At 38.1% G+C, this 18,995-nt stretch overlaps 1 protein-coding gene across 1 annotated transcript in view; it reads left to right on the forward strand.

Moving 5' to 3' along the window:
• Positions 1-18,995, forward strand: part of AFF3 (AF4/FMR2 family, member 3) — a gene marked incomplete at its 5' end in the record, with an annotated part of 456,956 nt that overhangs the window by 264,240 nt on the left and 173,721 nt on the right. The window lies entirely within an intron of this gene.

Raw genomic sequence — 18,995 nt, forward strand, 5'->3', positions numbered from 1 at the left:
AAAGATAAGAAAAGACATTTATAAAACGTGTCCTTCACTGTTTTATCTTTTTCTTCTTAATATTCAAGGAATGCAAATACATGTTTATTGATTAATTTGATGCCAAATTGGTATACCAACATGTAAATGAAATAATTTATGAGCTGACAAATGATTTTGTTTTAGCTTCACAGGAATCCATAACAGTTTGCTCCTCAGAAATCTTTATTTTTATCAATTCTGAAGAGTAAGATGTGTTTTCTTAAATGACAGCCTTTGTGAATTTATCTGTATGTGGATCAGTGCTCTTATTACCAAGCATTTAAAGTGCTGTTCATGAGAAATCATGGTTTGTGATATAATATTGAGTGTTTTATTTTGTCCAAGATCTGTTTCTCAGTCTAAAATGATCCTTTGGCTTGAAAAGGATAGCTATATATTTCATAAGAGATGTGATTATATGTTTGTCTTTCTTAAGATATTGCACAAAAAGTCTAAATACCTCCATTGTCATGGTTTCTGATGGTATAATGAATGTGATTGGTCTTAAATAGTTCAAAATATTACTAATTTTTAAAACTTTTGTGCTGTAAAATGTAATGGAAAAAGGGTTTTAATGCCATCTTGAGGCATTATAGAGAACTGAAAAGGGTAGAATCATTGAAAAAGTCAGTTCTTTTGAATAGCATTTGAGACTAGATAAGAATTTATGAAACTAAAATGTAAGCTGTTTGGAAGTAAGTTATATTTTTTATAAATCAGTTTACAAAAGTATTATAGAAGCAACAATTTTTAAAATTCTCGGTAACAAAATTACTTTAAGGACAGACAAAGGAACATTCGAAATATAATGGAAAGCTACTAGCGTCCTATATCTAATTTTTCCGTATTTTAAAAATCACATTCAGTAGTTACCAGTTTTGTTCATGTAGTTTGATATGCCACTGAAGTTCTCATTCCTTTATGTATTTCCAAAAAGTTCTTTCCCTAAAACACTTGATCTCTATGACTCAGTACCTTATTTCTGATAACATGTGTAAGAATAACATCGTCTGCGGAATTACTTTTAAACCCTGTGGGGATAAAGGAATGGTGGAAGCTGGAAGCATCCTGCCACGTTCCCGCCTCGTGGAGCAAAGCAGTTTCATAGTCATCTGCCTCACATCCTGCCTCTTGATCTAGAAATAACAGCTGGGGATAAAGGAATGGTGGAAGCTGGAAGCATCCTGCCACGTTCCCGCCTCATGGAGCAAAGCAGTTTCATAGTCATCTGCCTCACATCCTGCCTCTTGATCTAGAAATAACAGAAACAAAGTCTGAGGTTGCAAGGATTTCTCTCGAGTGGAGAATTCTAAACGTGAACCCTCTCAAAGTGCCCGCTAACAGTGGTTGTGTTGTAATTAGGCAAGAGGTGTGACATGTTACAGGTGAAGAGGGAGACTCAGGATGCCTTACGTTTGCGTAACAATTTACACTCTTCTGTGCAGCACCTCCTTTGAGCTTGGTTTAGGTAATTAGGGCAGGGACAGCATCCTCATGTTCCAGACAAGGAATCTGAGGATCAGAAAGGTCATTCGACCTAAGAGATAAATTAGAATATAAACCTTCTGATTTTTGCCCATTTACCATACTGAGGATTAAATGGTCTCAAGAGACAAAGCAAAGCCATGAGTCAGAGTCAAGTAGAAAAACTGGGATCAGATTATTCATTAAGCGGTAAGTGTATTAGTTTGCTAAGGCTGCCGTAACAGAGTACGACATGCTAGGTGGCTTAAGCAACAGAAACTTATTTTCTCACAGTTCTGGAGGCTGAAAGACCCAAATCAAGGTGTCGACAGGGTTGGTTCCTTCTGAGGATTGTGAGGGGAGGATGAGAGGGGAGAGAGATTCCAGGCCTCTCTTCTCGGCTTGTAGATGGTCTTCTTTTCCCTGTGTGTCTTCGCATCCTCTTCTCTCTGGGCGCATCTGTCTCTGTGTCCCTTTTTGTAAGGACACCAGTCATGTTGGAATAAGGCCAACCCTGATGACCTCATTTTCACTTGATTGCTTCCATAAAGACTCTCGTCTTCAAATAAGGTCACATTCTGAGTCCTGGTGGTTAATACTTCAACATATGAATTTTGGGGGAAAACACTTCAGCTCATAGCATTAAGAGTCAGAGCAATCAGAATGACTCAGAATACAGGAGTATACAGACTTCAGAAAATGGAACAAGGGAAGAAAACCTAAGTAAAACATGAAAAATTATGGGCTGCATGAGAGCTAAAGGGGTAAAGCAGAGCAAAGTAAACTGGAGCTAACAAACACAAAGCACTAGGAATGGTATTTCTTTCATATTCATTGCTTGGTGGGAGAGACTTGGCTTCAGTAATGCCTCTACCCTCTAGCTATATAATTCTGTGACCCTGTGAGTCATTTACAGCCATTATATGGGATTAATGCTATGGGCCATATGTGTCCCCCACAAGTTCATGTATTGGAAACTTGATCCCCATTGTAACAGTATTAAGAGGGTAGGAAATCTGATTATGGTATTTGAAAAGTAGGGCCTTTGAAAAGTAATTGGATCATGAGAACTGTGCTCCCTCTCATGGATAGATTAATCCATCAATGGGTAAATGGTTTAATGGCTTATTAGGCAGTGGTTCTGCTGGCTTTATAAGGAGAGCAAGTAAACAAGTTAGTTGTCACTAAGAGGAAGACCCTCACGAGATGTGTTTCCTGGACATTGGACTTCCCAGCCTCCAAAACTGTAAGAAATAAATTTCTTTTTTTTTTTGTAAATTACCCAGTTTCGGGTTTTCCATTTTAAGTGACAGAAAATGGACTAATATGCTTTAATTCTAGTTTAAAGTTGGAAACCTCCAGACATAAGAGCTCATTACCTTAAAGAAGCATCTTTTCTCATTGGCCTCCTTTAAAAACAGGACATTAGTCATAATTGGTTTTAGACAGTCATTGCCTGGTAGCACAGAGTAGTCTGGAAAACACCTGAGGATCCTGTCAGGATATTTAGTGATCCTATGAATATTTAGGAAGATGAAAGGAGCAATTTAATCTTAACATGTGCGCGTGCATGTGCAGACACACACAAAAACATAAATTAAAATACCTGTGACAGAGTTCCAGTTATGTTAATGATGGAAGGCATATATTAGGCTAACTCTCCTGAACATAGCTATTATAAACTCTGAACAAAATATTTAAAAAACAAAAACAAAAAAACTTTTAAGTCTAAGTAAAAGAAGGCTGAGAATGTAGGAAATTTGATACTTGAAAGAAGAAAAATGGACTGAGTGAGAAATACATTTATATACCTTCTCTCCTGAGGGCATTTCTCAGTTCACAAAGAACAACTAGAACTCAAAGAGAAAACCACAATTGTAATAGCTTGAGATGTCATGGGATGGAATTTAGGGCTTCCAGAGTGGCTGGGAATTAGAGGAGGAAATCCCAGAAAGAAGTAAGCAATGGAGAATAAAGCCACACAGAAGAAATTCTGTATATAAATTCCCATCAATGTTTGAATGATCCCTAAACTTCATGTGTGTGGGGAAGATGCCAGTGAACCCAGTGGAAAACACTAACTAGAAAACTGAAAATGCTGAGCAAAGATTTCAACTGCTACCTACTGCCTACAGCTATTGCCTGTAGAGTCTGGAGTTTGAATGTCACCTTAGTTGGAGGGTGTTGGTAAACACCTCAAGTTTTCTGTTGAAAACCTCAGAAGGGCTACATCTTCAAAGTAAAGGAGTTCCCTAAAACTAAGGGCAAATTCAAAACAGATCCTTCCTAATAAAGTGTAACAATGAACATCTACAAATTTAAACTAATCAGCTAAAAATTTAATTGCTTGGTAGAAAAAAAATCGACACTGTTTAAAGGAAAAACGAAGTCTAGAATCTCTATAACATATTATCCACAGTGTTCATCATCTAATCAAAAATTTAAAGATATGTGAATAAATAGGAAAATGTGATCCATAGTCAAAGGAGAAAGTAGTCACCATACTATTATAGACCTTGAGGTGACCTAGATATTGGAATTTTCAGACAAGAATTTTAAAGCAACTTTTATTATATGTCCAAGGATGTAAAGAAAAACATGTTCATCATGACTGAAAAAATGGGGGATCTCAGCAGAAAAATGGAAAGTATTAAGAAGAACCAAATGTAGGGCCGACCCGTGGCTCACTTGGGAGAGTGCGGTGCTGATAACACCAAGGCCATGGGTTCAGATCCCTATGTAGGGATGGCCAGTTAGCTCACTTGGGAGAGCGTGGTGCTGAAACCACCAACATCCCCTTACTGGTCATCTTTTTTTTTTTTTTTAAATAAAAGAAGAACCAAATGTAAATTATGGAACTGAAAAGTACAATATTTGAAAGAAAAATTCACTGGATATTGTTATGTGAAGAGTGGAAATGACAAAATAAAAAATTAGTAAACTTAAATTCAGATCAATAAGAATTATCTAATGCGAAGAACAGTAAGAATAATAGAAATTTAAAAACAATGAAGAGAGAAGAGAAAAAATAGATCAGAAAAAATATTTGAAGATAGTACCTGAAAACTCTCCAAACTGGGTTAAAACATTAACTTACAAATCCAGGAAGCTGAGCAAGTCCCAAGCAGGATAAATAAAAATAAAAAACAAATTAGGACACTTCAGAAAACTAAAGATAAAGAGTAAATCTTAAAAGTGGCCAGAGAAAAATGATGTACTATACACAGGGGAATAATGATACAGTTAACTGAAGAATTCCCATCACACACATGAAGGCTACAATACAATGCAAAAACATCTTTAAAGCACCAAAAGACAAAAAGAGAAAGAAAAAGAACTGTCAAGCTAGATTTTAAATCAAGCAAAAATTTCCTTCAAAACTGAAGGTGAAATAAAGACATTTTGGGATATACAAAAAGAAATCTGAGAGAATTCATTTCCAGCAGGCCTGCACAGCAATAAGTGACAAAGGAAATTTGTCAGGCTGAAGGGCAGTAATAGCAGATGGAAGCTCAGACCTGTAAGAAGGAAGTATTTATAGGAAATGATAAACATATAGGTAAATATAAAAATAGCATAATGGATGCAATAAAATACTGTGTTTTGTGGAATTTGTTATGTACATAGATGTAAAGCATATGACAAAAATAGCACAAAGGATAAGGGAAGGCAAATGGAATTACATAGCTGCAAGGTTCTTACATTTTTTGTAAAGCACAATATTAAATCTAAGTAGACTGGTGATAAGATAAGGATACATAGTGTAATACCCAGAAAAATGACTAAAAACGTTACCAAAAGGCAGTATTGCAAAAACAAAAACAAAAACATTGCTAAAAAAACATTGGAAGAATTAAAGTACCAAACAAACAAACAAACAATCTAGATTAGCACAAAAGATGTCAGGAAAGAAAGAACAGAAACAAAAAATAAGAAGGTATCAATAGAAAAAACCTAGGCATATTAATAATTGCATTAATGTATATGGACTAAAAAGTCCAATTAAAAGGAAAAAATTATCAAACTGGCTATAAAAGAATCAAGACTACCTGCTGTGTACAAGATACACATTTTTAATATAAAAACACAAATAGGATAAAGCCAGGAGATGGAAAAAATAAAGTGTAAATAGTAAGTATAAGAAAGCTGGTGTGACTGTATTAACACTACCAAATAGACTTCAAGACAAAGAGTACTATAAGAGGTAAAAAAGGACATTTTATTTCTTTCTTTAATTTTTTTCTTTTGACATTTACATGATTTCATTTCCTTTGGGTATATACCCAGTAGCGGGATAGCTGGGTTCTAAGGTAGATCTATTTTTAGTTTTCTGAGGAACCTCCATACTGTTTTCCACAATAGCTGTACCAATTTACATTCCCAACAACAATGTAGGAGAGTTCCAAAAAGGACATTTTATAATGCTAACAAAGTCAGTTAATGAGAAAGACATAACAAACATAAATATGTATGTGTTTACTAACAGACCCTCAAAATACATGAAACAAAAACTAACAAGACTATAGTCATAGCTGGAGATTTATCATCTCTTTCTTCAGCAATTCTTTGAAAAATTAAACAAAATATTGGGGCCGGCTTGGGAAGAACGGCGGCGCTCCCGCCGAGGGTTCGGATCCCACATACAGACCGGTTCCCGCTCACTGGCTGAGTGAGGGGCAGGCGCAGCACCGAGGGTTGCAATCCCGTTGCCGGTCCCGGTCCAGTGCGGGGGCAACACTGAGGGTTGCGGTCCGTTGCCAGACACGAAAAAAAAAAAAGACAAAAAAAAAGGAAAAAATATATATATATTAGGTAGTATATAGAATATTTTAAAAACATTATCAGCCACTTTGACCTAATTGGCTTTTATAGAACACTACACCCAACAAGTGTAAGATACAGAATCTTTTAAAATGCCCATGAAGCATTCACCAAGGTAGACCTTACTGTGAGCAATGTAAAAAAAGGATCAATAAATTTTGTAGGATTATCTTACAGAGTATGTTCTATTTTCACAACATAATTACATTGTAACTCAATAGCAATAAAATATCTAGAGAATCCAAATATTTGGAAATTAAATAACATTTGTAAATAATCTCTGAGTTAAAGACTAAATCACAAAGGAAATTAGAAAGTAATTTTAACTGAATGAAAACGAAAGTGTAATTTATGAAAATTTGTAGGATTCACCAAAACAATAAGCACAATAAAAAGGAAATTTACAGCTTTGCATGCTTATGTTAGAAGAGAATAAAGTGAACCTCAATAGTTTATGTTTTTACTTTAAGAAGTTAGAAGAATAAATTAAACCCAAGATAAATAGGAGAAAGTATATAATAAAGATAGGAACAGAGACTAACAAACAATAGAGAAAAGAAGCCAAAATATGATTCATTAGAAGCCAAAATATGATTCTTTTAAAAAATTAATAAGATTAATGAGACACTGGCAAGACTGATAAAGAAAAATAAGAAAGAAAAGACAAATTGCCAATATCAACAATGAAAAAGGGGATATCACCACATATCCTGCAGATACTTAAATAATGATAATTAGATATTATGAGTGACTTCGTGCCAATTAATTTGACAACTTGGGTGAAACAGTCAATTTCCTTGAAAAAATTGAATCTATCATAATTGCCACAAGAACAGATAGAAAATCTTAATGATCCTATTGCTATTAATAAAGAAACTGAGTTTATAATCAAACCTTTTCCACAAAGAAAATTTCTCCAGGGCCAGATGGTTTCACTGGTAAATTCTATCAAAACTTTTATAAGAAATGTTTATACCAATGGAACACCAACAAATGAACAGCCAGTCTTATACAAACTCTTTCAGAAAATAGAGGGGAAGGAAAACTGCCCAATTCATTGTAAAAGATCAGTATAACCCTGATACCAAAACCTGACATAAACCTCATAAAAAAAGAAAATTATGATCCAGTGTCCCTCGTAAACGTTGATGCAAAGATTCTTTTAAAAATTAGCATGTGCAACCCAGTAGTATATGAAACACATATGATTTATTATGACTAAATAGGATTTATTGCAGAAATGCATGATTGGTTTAACATTAGAAAATCAATTAATGTAATCCATCATACTAATAGAATAAAGGAGAAAAAACATATGTTCATATAAATAAATGCAGAAAAAGCATTTTGCGGGCCGGCCCAGTGGCGCTCTGGAGAGTGCGCTGCTTGGGAGCACGGCGGCGCTCCCACGGAGGGTTCAGATCCCATGTGGAGACTGGTTCCCGCTCACTGGCTGAGCGCGGTGCGAGCGCAACACCAAGGGTTGCGATCCCGTTGCTGGTCCCCGGTACGGGCGCGACACCGAGGGTTGCGATCCCGTTACCGGTCAGTAAAAAAAGACAAAAAAGAAAAAAAAAAAAGCATTTTGCAAGATGCAATACCTATTCATGATTTAAAAAGAAAAAATATCAGCAAACTAGGACTAGAAGGGAACTTATTTAACCTGATGATGGGCACCCACAAAAAGAAACTTACTGCTAACATCGTATTCTCCAGTGAAGCTCTAAACACCTTCCTCCTGAGATCAGGAAATACCAGTGATACCGCCTCTGTACAGTCAACATTGTACTAGAAGTTCTAGTCAGTGCAATAAGGCAAGAAAAGGAAATAATAGACATAAAGATTGAAAGGAATGATTGTTTAAAGAGAACGTCCTAAGAATCTAATAAACAACTTACTAGAATCAATAAGTAAATTTATCAAGGTCAATATACAAAAAACTATTGTGTTTCTATTTATTAGCAATAATCAATTGGAAAGTGAAATTTAAAAAAGCAATTCCATTTCAATGACATAAAAGCATAAAATACTTATTAAATTTAGCAAAAGATGTAAAAGACCTGTCCAATGAAAATTGCGAAACATCGATGAGGCAATTCCATTTCAATGACATAAAAGCATAAAATACTTATTAAATTTAGCAAAAGATGTAAAAGACCTGTCCAATGAAAATTGAGAAACATCGATGAGAGAAATTTAAGACAACTGAACTGAGAAATGTTTGTGAATTGGAAGACTTCATAATGTCGATATCTCAATTTTTCTCATACTGATCCATAGGTTCAACACAATCTCCATCAAAAGGCCAGCAGGACGTTTTTGTAGAAAACGGTTTTGCAGGTTGATTCTGAAAGTTTTATTGAAAAGCAGAGGACCTGCTGTAGCCAGACAGCCTTGAAGAAGAACGAAGGTGGAGGCCTTACAGTATCTGATTTCAAGACGTATTACAAACCTAAAGTAGCGTAAGATAGCGTGGCATTGACATACGACATACAAATGAACCCAGTTCATCTGGTCAATTGATTTTCCACAAATGCACCAGAGCAGTTCAGTGAGGAAAGCCACATCTTTTCAACAAATGGTGCCAAACAGCTACTAGAGAAAAAAGTGAATGTCACATCACACATAATTGAGATGGATCATAGACCTCAATATAAAAGCTAAAACAATAAGACTTCTAGAGGAAAATTTAGGACAATATCTTCCCAACCTGGGGATAGGCAAGGATTTCTTACAGGGGTCACAAAAATATGGAACATAAAAGAAGATCCTGTTGAATTGGACTTCATCAAAATTAAAAACATCTCCTCATCAAAACAAAAAGGCAAGCTACAAATTGGGAGACCATATTTGTAATAAATACTCATATATCTGACAAATAATTTATATCCAGAATATATAAGGAACTCTGACAATTCAACATGGGCAAAAGCCTTGGACAAACAAAAGAAGATACATAAATGGCCAAGAAGCTGATGAAAAGGCACCTTTCACTGATAACATTCATCTTAGGGAAATACAAGTTAAAGCCATGGTGAGATACCACTATACACTCACTGAAATGGCTCACATTAAAAAGACTGACAACACCAAACCGTGGCCAGGGTGTAGAGCAATTGGAACTCTCATGGTTTACGGCTGGGAGTGTAAACGGTATAACAATTTTTGAAAATTGTTTGATTGTTTCTTATACATTTATTGCATGACCCAACGATTCCATTTGTAGGCATTAGTACAAGAAAAATGAAAAACATATGACCTTAAAAAGATTTGGACAAGAATATTCATAGCTACATTATTCATACTAGTCAAAAACTGGAAGCAACCCCAGTGTCCATCAACTGGTGAATAAACAATTGTGGTATATTCATACAATGGAATACCTCTAATCAAAAAGCAACAAACTGCTCACACACTCTACAACATGGATGAATCACAGAAGCATCATGTTAAATGAAAGAATCCAGGCACAAGAGTGCATACTGAAGTCTATCATTTATGCACATGCATCAAATAAGGCCACACAAGCTGACCATATTATAGGGTCTAAAAGTTGAGAGATCAAAGTCGATTTGAGAATTGTTACCAAAAGATGTTATTTTTTTTTTCATAGAAACTGAAACCTTCCTGATATTTATTTTGGCAATAGCAATCTGTGTCTAAAATGATGAACTGTGGCTGATCTTTTAGTCTGTGAGGTGTATGTCCCCAAAGACCTCCTTTCTGTAGTTGTGTAAGTGATTTGCCAGGATCCTGTCAGCTAAGAAAATGAGAAACCCAGCATACAACCTTTGCCTAGAGAAAGTCAGCGACATCCTGTTTCTCCAACTCTTAGACACCAAGATTAAAAAATGAAGCAGGAAGGGCCCTTTAGGGTTCCTTAGACCCCTCATTATGTATATTATGCAGATACACAATCTAGACTGAAGGCCTGCAGGGGGACGTGGCTTATCCAGTGGATAAGGAAGGAAGACCCTGACCAGCCTTTGGGCACCACGGGGTCAGCTTTGGCCTGGGCAGCACTGCTGAAGGAGAGATGGTGAGGAGGGCCATGTCAGTTTTACCCAAGAGGGAGATTAGAAGTTGCTCCTGTATTTGTTGATTAAAACACTCAAGATTAAAACACTCAGATTAAAACACTAAAACACGAGAATGTCAATGGTAAATTACGCATCACAGAACAAGACTGCAGACCTTATCTTCTGAGTTCTTAAACCAGACAGGAAGGTCTGTGAAGGGAGTTCTCCAGCAACACTAGGAGGAAGTCTGTTCCTCTGTCCCCTGTCCCCAGAGGCTCACACCTTCTTTTTCCCCTATGAGCAAGCTCCATCTAAATGTACCTCCCCTCAGCGTGTTATCTAGGTGGGTTCCTCATACTTTTTTTTTACTTTGTAATTTAACGTTTTTTAAAATTTTCGTCGTGGCAAAATACACATAACATAAAATGTGCAGTTCGGTGGCATTAAGTGCATTCACATGTTATGCTACCATCAACACAATCTATCCCCAGAATTCTTTTTTATCCTCCCAACCTGTACCTGAAACTCTGTACCCACTAAACAGTAACCCCCCGATCCCCACTACTCCCAGTTGCTGGAAACCACCTTTCCACTTTTTTTCTCTATAAATTTGACTTCCTCATGTAAGTTGAATCATACAGTCCTATTGTGACTGGCTTATTTAATTTATTGTAATGTCCTCAAGGTTCATCCATGTTGCAAATGCATCAGAATTCTTATCCTTTTTAAGGCTGGATAATACTTCATTATATGTATAAACCCACATTTGTTAATGCATTCATCCATCAGCGAACACTCAGGTTGCTTCCACCTTTTGGCTATCGTGAGTTGCTATGGACATGGTGAGCAAATATCTCTTAGAGTTCCTGCTTTCAATTTTTTGGTTTATATGCCCTCACACTTTTTGAATATGATCTATACAGTCAGAAATACATTTTCCATCATGTCCTATGAGAATGTGTGTACTGAGAGCGTCACCAACAGTACCTGCCATTACTCTGGCATTGTCTGTTCTTATTGCGTATTTTTAAATGCAGGTCACAACCACACAGATTCGCTTTTGTCAGCCACTGTTCACAAAATGCACTATAGGTTACTGACCAACTAATGATATGCTTGTGCCAAAGGCGTGAGGAGGGGGAAGGAATAAGGTGCATCGGGCCTGCCATGTTCCTAGCCCTGCCAGTTGCTTTATGTCAATGGTCTCTGCAGTCCTACTAGCTTTGAAAGGTGGCTGCTCTTTGCCTCATTTTACAGATGAGGAAGCCAAGACTGAAAGAGCTTGTCCAAAGAATTGCCACCAGCGAGTCTGTCCCACTCAGGCCCACTCTCTGGTCCACACTGCCAGGACGTGACTAGTTTATACCACTCCCTGTGGTACAGATGGTCGCCGACTTAACGCTAGTTTAAATGACGGTTTTTCCACATTACAGTGATATCTATACAGTATTCTGTTTTTCCCTATCAATATAGTATTCAATAAATTACATGAGATGTTCACCACTTCATTATAAAAATAGGCCTGTGTTATATGATTTCGCCCAACAGCGGGCTAATGTAAGTGTTCTGAGCACATTTAAGGCAGGCTGGGCTAAGCTATGATGTTCGGTAGGTTAGGTGCATTAAGTGCATTTTCAACCTACGATATTTTCAGCTTACAATGGGTTTATCTGGAGGTACCCCCATCCTAAGTCGAGAAACATCTGTATTCCTCTCAGAGAACCCATGAGCATTCTGATAGGACCTAGGGAAGCCTTAACCCATAACAGTGACAACTCAGAAAATTTCTCAATGGGTTTATCTGGAGGTACCCCCATCCTAAGTCGAGAAACATCTGTATTCCTCTCAGAGAACCCGTGAGCATTCTGATAGGACCTAGGGAAGCCTTAACCCATAACAGTGACAACTCAGAAAATTTCAGGACCCTTTCACAGAATCAAGAGGTAGGTATTTGGGGTATATGTCATGGGAGAAGGAAAGTTTTCTGTGATCCCTAATTAGATCACATAAGCAACAGCTTACTTCACTTATAATTAAGGTGGACACAGTCTCTAGAAGGCAAGTTTGGCACCTTTGCAAAGGGTTCTTCCAGTCCACAGAGACATAAATTAATAAACTTTAGCTACAATATATTCACTGTGGCTTTAGCAGATGGCAACATTTTTCTGAGCAGTCACGTGGGCTGTGGGAGAGAGTGGTTCATATTCCCGCGTTTATTGACTACAGTGGGCAATCAGTAAATACTGCCTGACATTAACAGACTGGTTATGCTTCTTCCAACATTATCTTTCATAAAGCTTCTTTATGCTCTTGTGTCAAAGCCCTTCCCAGCCTTTAGAATATAGCACCTACTCAGTAAATGTGCATTGTGTGCATAAACAAATGCATGCAGAATGACACAAAAGACGGTTGGAATATATTCGCTGTGCATTTTGTGCATCTTCTTTCAGAAATACCATTAGCCAGATTTGTTCTTTCTCTTCTACAGATTCTAATTGAGATGGAAACCTCCAAAATGCAAAGCTTGCATATTTGCAAACTGAAGTTCCCCTGCCCCACAGATCACAAGTTATCATTGCATCCCCCCACCCCCCATGCCTCTAATGCTGATCCTTTTCAGGCGGCCTGGTTCCATAATGATACTCCCCATGTGTTAAATGTGTATTTTCTACCAGGCTCTCTGCTGGATGCATTGTCTTATTTAATCCTCACAACAATCCAATGAGGTGTATTATTACATTATTACATCTTATATTATAGAAAAGAAAAACAAGGTCTCAGAGGAGTTGGCTTATGGAGATTTCACAACAGTGGCAGAGCCAAGATTCCAGCTGGGTCAGCTGGCTCCACGGCCACTTGGAGGCATTGTGTTTGGTCTGTGGCCTAGAGCAGAGGGCACGTGAACTGGAAGAGATGTTAAGGAAGAAATCCCATTTTCTGAACAATGGGCTGGTACTTCTCTGAAAGCCCTTAGTATTTGCCCTTCTTCCATATTGTCAAAAGAATTGCCAGAGAAGCCTGGCCTCACACGCAGAGAGTGCAATAGTTCTGCATAGTGATGAGATTTTGGAACTAGCAGAGGCTCCAGTCTGGAATTCAGCTGACAATCCAGGAAGTGGGCAGGAGCCAAATGACAGCTCCCAGCCTCAGCCCACCTGCTCACCTCACAGGGCCTTCTGCTGTTGGCAGAGTATATTAAATAGAACTGTTTTCACATGCTTCCACCAAAGCATGTAGCACATGTTAGCCTCTGCCTCCAGGGTTTCATCGCAGACAGTTCTACCCCACTGTTAGCTTTGTAAATGACTGAAATCTCCAACAAGACAGGGAATGTAGGAATAACGGCAGGTGACCAAACTTTCACACGCATGCACACACTCACCTTTTTGATGTCATAAGTGAAAGAAAGTGAGCGGAGATGCTGGGTACCATTCAAGCTTTATTAAAGAAAGAAATCTGCTGGGCTGTGCTCAAAGTGGCAGGCAGCCCAGGGCTGACCTGAAAAGGGGACAGTACCAGGTGTGGGGGTGGTAGAGCTTATGTAGGTATGTTGGCGCCAAGAGCTGGGTGATGTCATTCCAGGGTGGGGACTGATTTAGGTCATGGGAATGGAGAGTTCTGCACATGTGGAAATGCTGAAAGTTTCATTTTCTCTGAAACCATGAGGCTTCTTGTAAAAGAGAACAGGGGAGGGGAGGGGAGGAGGTGGATGGCACCATTTTGTACTTGGGCTTGTCTAAAGTGGCGCCGGTTATGTTGCAGATCTATTATTAAGAGACCATTTCTGCTTTAAAAATAAGGATTCCATGGGATTTTAAGCATTTAGTGAGAACGATAAATACAAGGTATCAGTAGATCACGACTAACAGGTAACAAATACTGAATACTAATTGTACGCCAGGCTTGCACTAAATGCTTTTTAGGATAATAATATGAGATAACAATTACATAGGGACAACAGATGTAAACTGAAACAAAGGATCACCCTGTAGATGAATCAAGTCTTTGTATCTTCATAGCAATATTAAAAAGTAGACAATATTAGAGTCTCCCATTTTATAAATAAAGAAACTGAGGCTCAGAGAGCTCACACATGCAGGTAGCATGGCCAAGCCAGAATTTTACCTCAGAGGGGTCTGACTTAAAAGTACTCTTTTTCAGCTCTGCCTCAGACTACGGACCCCTGAGCTGCATCAAAAACACAAATAAATAAGTGAAGTTCAAAGTGGCCAGATAGATGGCAGAAAACCCAGTGATTTGGGACTATTTTATTTGAAAGTGTTTAGTACTAAAGCTAGAGGATTGAGTTAGATTAAGTGGCTTCGGGGGGCAGGGGAGAGAAAGAGTGTTATTCGTTTGCTTCTGGAGTTCCAGGGAGTAAGAATAATGAGCAGGGTAGGACAAGAAAAGTCACCGATAGTTGGATAGAACTGATAACCACGCAGCTCCACTTCTTGGAACAATATTATTTCACACAAACCCAGAAGTTGCATACTCAGAAAACAAAGAGAAATTTGCTCATTTTTTAAATGGATAAATACATAAAATATTGTTATTTATAATTTAAAAAAATATATATCATCCGTTTGACTGCAAGAAAAAATCTTTTCTCTCATGAGCCAGTTGTAAAATAGAGACATTCTCTGATTTTGTTAGATTTATTTTCCAATTGACAGTTTGGGCTGAGGCATACGACCCCCACCCCCAGATTTACTGAGCGTTTGCTCTCTTCTCTGGACTGTTCTGAGCACTTCACCCACAGCATTCTCACAGCTCTCTGGAGTGGCCATCCCCATTTGCAGATAAGAAATATATGCACAGTGAGGCTGAGAAATTTGACCAGGGTCACACAGCTAGTTTGTGACAGAGCTAGGATTTGAACCTAGTTTGACTCCTTCTGAGCCCATGCTTTTAACCACACAGATATATAGCCTGCATTTGAGGTATTAGACTTCAAAATGTTTCCAAAATACTGAATATCAATGTGTTTCCAAATAAGAGAACAGCCTTTCTGAATTATATCTCATTGCTGAGCTTACTTAGATGTCCAAAAATACACTTGAATCAATAATTAGTGTAATTAAGATCTTTATCTTATCTTTAAATGTCTGAAGCATATAAGTATTTTTATCTTTTCTTTCGAAGTGTCCAGAAGGGGTCATTTTATTACATTTTGAAGTACATTTGGATTCTATTGTTTTTTCTAATAATCACTGTTACCGATTGTGCTAAACTGCCTCAGAGTGAGAACTGAGGAAAGAAAACTGTTTCAGTGCCTTTAAAAATACTAAATTTGATGTTCAAATTTTGAAGAAAAATAATCAATTAAAATGAGTATTTGCAAGGTTTCGTTGCTGCAGGGAAGGTCCCATGTTGCCTGGGGGACTGATTTTGCAAGCTTTGGGCTGGAATGATGCTCAGTGAGACCTGGAACCAGGGGTGGACTTCTTCACTATCAGGATGTGGTATGCTCTGTCGTGCTTTTGGTAAATTTTGATGGGTCAAAAATAAACTAAAGGAATGCCATAGAGAACATTACACCTAGACAAAAAAAGCATTCAGAGGATAGGAATGGAATCTTCTTCCAGGAACTGTAAATGGACACCCTTGTTGTTTTTTTATTCCTTCTGTTTAACCTCCAAACTAGGGTTGCCAGATAAAATACAAGATGCCCAGTTAAATTTGAATTTCAGATAAACAAGAAATAATTTTTTAGTATAAGGATGTCCCATGCAATACTTGGGCACAATTTTTTTTTTTTTTTTTTTGGTCCTTTTTGTGACCGGCTGCACCGTGCTCAGCCAGTGAGCGCATCACACCGGCCATCCCTATATAGGATCCGAACCCGCTCCCAGCGCCGCACTCTCCCAAGTGCACCACGGGCTCGGCCCTTGGGCACAATTTTTAATGCAAGGATGTCCCATGCAATTTTGGGGACATACTTGATACTGAAAAATTGTTGTTTACCTGAAATTTGAATTTAACTAGGCATCCTGTATTTTCATTTGTTAATTCTAACAACCCTACCAAACACCACATAGACTATAAGTCAAACTGGACTTTAGATTCTTAATTTGTAAAAGAATAAAAGATAGGTGAAGAAGGGAGAAGAGAGAGAGAAAATAAGAATGCATTCTGGCAATCTGCCTAGTAAAATAACTAACTTTTGCAAGAAAGAAATCCTAAAAATGTCATAGGATGGAAAAAGTCTGTTACACATACTCTTTAGCCTGAATATTGGCCAAAAAAAAAGCAGGCATCTATTAACATCTGAATACCAAAGCTTATCCAGGAATGGAAAGGTTTGGAATGTGAAGATTCTTAGCTTTGGAACTTTGTTAGAATACCACAATTGTTTAGTAATTGCAAGGAGGATTTTTTTTTTTTCAGTGAGATGCTTCGTTTCGGTAATTTGATATCAAAGAAAGCTACCTAACTTGTCTATATTATTACTAAAATTTTTTTTTAATTTGAAACTTTGTGGATAACCTTTGTTTATTTGCCTTGTGCGGAAATGCAAAAAGCTATCAGATACCTGATATGGAGAGGAATTTAATTCTGTTTAAAAATCACACAGTTCTGCCATGAAGCATGAAGATGGCTTTTTTAAAAAAGTTAAAAATATTAACTGACAGCTTCAAGACCAATTTTTTTCTTTAATCTCTAATCAAATTACTATAAGCAAGAAGCCTCTTGCTTTAATCCTGGACTCGTCACATATGTGACACTCTTCTGTAGGAGATGGCTTTTTAACTGTGGATGGGAAAAAATAAGCCTTGGAATTTTTAGGATGTTATTACAAGCAAGTTTACTAGTTTTTGACTTTCTAAGCCACAGCTGGAGCCAGCCTTCACCAGGGTAAGAACATTTTCATGTTGCTATTATAGCTTTAGTATTTGAAGAGTAGGATGGTCACATTTTGGGGAATATGGCCTTTGAGGTTTGTACGGTCTGTTGAAATATGCAAATGTGAATATCATATAAAAGAAGAGAGGAATGGATAGTTTCTGTTTATGCCGTAAACTTAAAGAGTTCAACAGATGATATGGTGGGGTTGCTGGAGCAGGAATTGCATCACACTATCACTTTGGATAAAAGTAAAATTTATATTTCTTTGAGGGCATTTAAAGAGCTGGGCTTACAGCTTTCCTCAGAGCCAAACAGTTATGCACAAGACTCTCAATTCTGTAGTTGTTTGTTTTGTTGCTGCTGCTTTAAAAAAAAAAAAAAATTGGTCTGGTGGTGCAAGGAATTTCCTGACCAAATTAATTATGGATCTGCCTGATGATTTTTTTTTTCAAATTAGTGAAATACAAACTATGTTTGCTTTTTCTATCATCTTTCCTGTGTTCTGCATCTTATTGTTTTTGTACAAGGTACATTGTGTGGTGAATGCAGATCAAGAACAATGGTATTTTGTGTGCTTTCCCTTAAATTCCAAAGCCTGTCTCTTTCCAGAGAGCCAGAGATGGTACACCACAAGCCTGGCTGCTGGTGGAAATCCACCGAGAAGCCACAGGGGAGCACTTCAGCCCCCCGGTGACAGCGAGTTAGAAGCAGGTGCCATTTTGATAGGAGGAATGTCCAGACGTAATTGCCAGGTGATACAAATGACACAGAGCAATCAGTGTGGGGAGTTCAGGCGTCCTATCCAAATAGTTTATTTTTCCAATCTAATCTCCTGGCCGTGGTTTTTAATCGGGGTGTACCTCGGGTCACATGGGAAGATTTGTAAAATATTTATGCCTGTGCTCTGCAGAGTCTTGGTCTGTGATCCTGACACACACCCACAGTGGAGATCATGACTCAGGAGATCCCAAACTTGGTTTAACCATCCGAATAACTGAAGAGACATTAAAATGCAGTTCTTGGGCTCCTTCTGCCAGAGATTCTGATTCATTGTGGCCGGGTTTAGGCCACGGGGTCTGTATGTTTGAGAAGTTTCCCAGTCAAGTTTGATGATTAGTCGTATTTGGAAACCATCATTGCCCTAATGGAATCACATCGATTTCAGCAACACAGAGGCTTTTTTAGTTTTTGGTGTTTTATTAGAAAGTCAACTGCATAGAGCATTTGGAGCAACATCCCAAATTTCCACTTTTTTCTCCTTAAACTTTTCCCTAGCTTGATCCGTGCCTGCTTCTCTCCCACCTCAGAGGAAGAAATGCCTGATCCTTTTCTCTCTGGTGCCCTTGACCTCATCCCTTCTGTCCCCCCACGTCCAGGCACCTCTTGTTGTTTTCTTAGTTGTTCTTCCTTCCTGGGCTTATAACATACTCATATTTTCCCAAACAAATCAAAAACAGCCATGTCCATCACCCATTACAACTGCTGAGCACTCTCTCTTGCAGTTCTCTAGCCTCTCACCAGCCATCCTTCCTTACCCCTGGCCTCTAGAGCTGGTTTCTAGCGTCTGTACTTTGTGAGCCTCTGTGGCCAAGCCTGTGGCCCTTTTCCAGTCCTTAACTTCCTTGATCTGTTTGCAGCACAAGACCCCATGAATCATGCCCTCTTCCAGTCGTCTGCCTCTCAGCCGTCTTCCTGCTATACTCTCTTGGCATTCTCACCAGGGTTCAGTCTTTGGCCCATTTCTTTTCCTTCTCTCTGTATTCTCGTAGTGATCTCATCCATTCGTATAGCTTTAACTCTCATATCTTTCCAGATGCCTCC

The sequence above is a fragment of the Galeopterus variegatus genome, unplaced genomic scaffold, assembly GCF_000696425.1.
Source record: "Galeopterus variegatus unplaced genomic scaffold, G_variegatus-3.0.2 Scaffold1410, whole genome shotgun sequence".
NCBI classification, from domain to species: domain Eukaryota; kingdom Metazoa; phylum Chordata; class Mammalia; order Dermoptera; family Cynocephalidae; genus Galeopterus; species Galeopterus variegatus.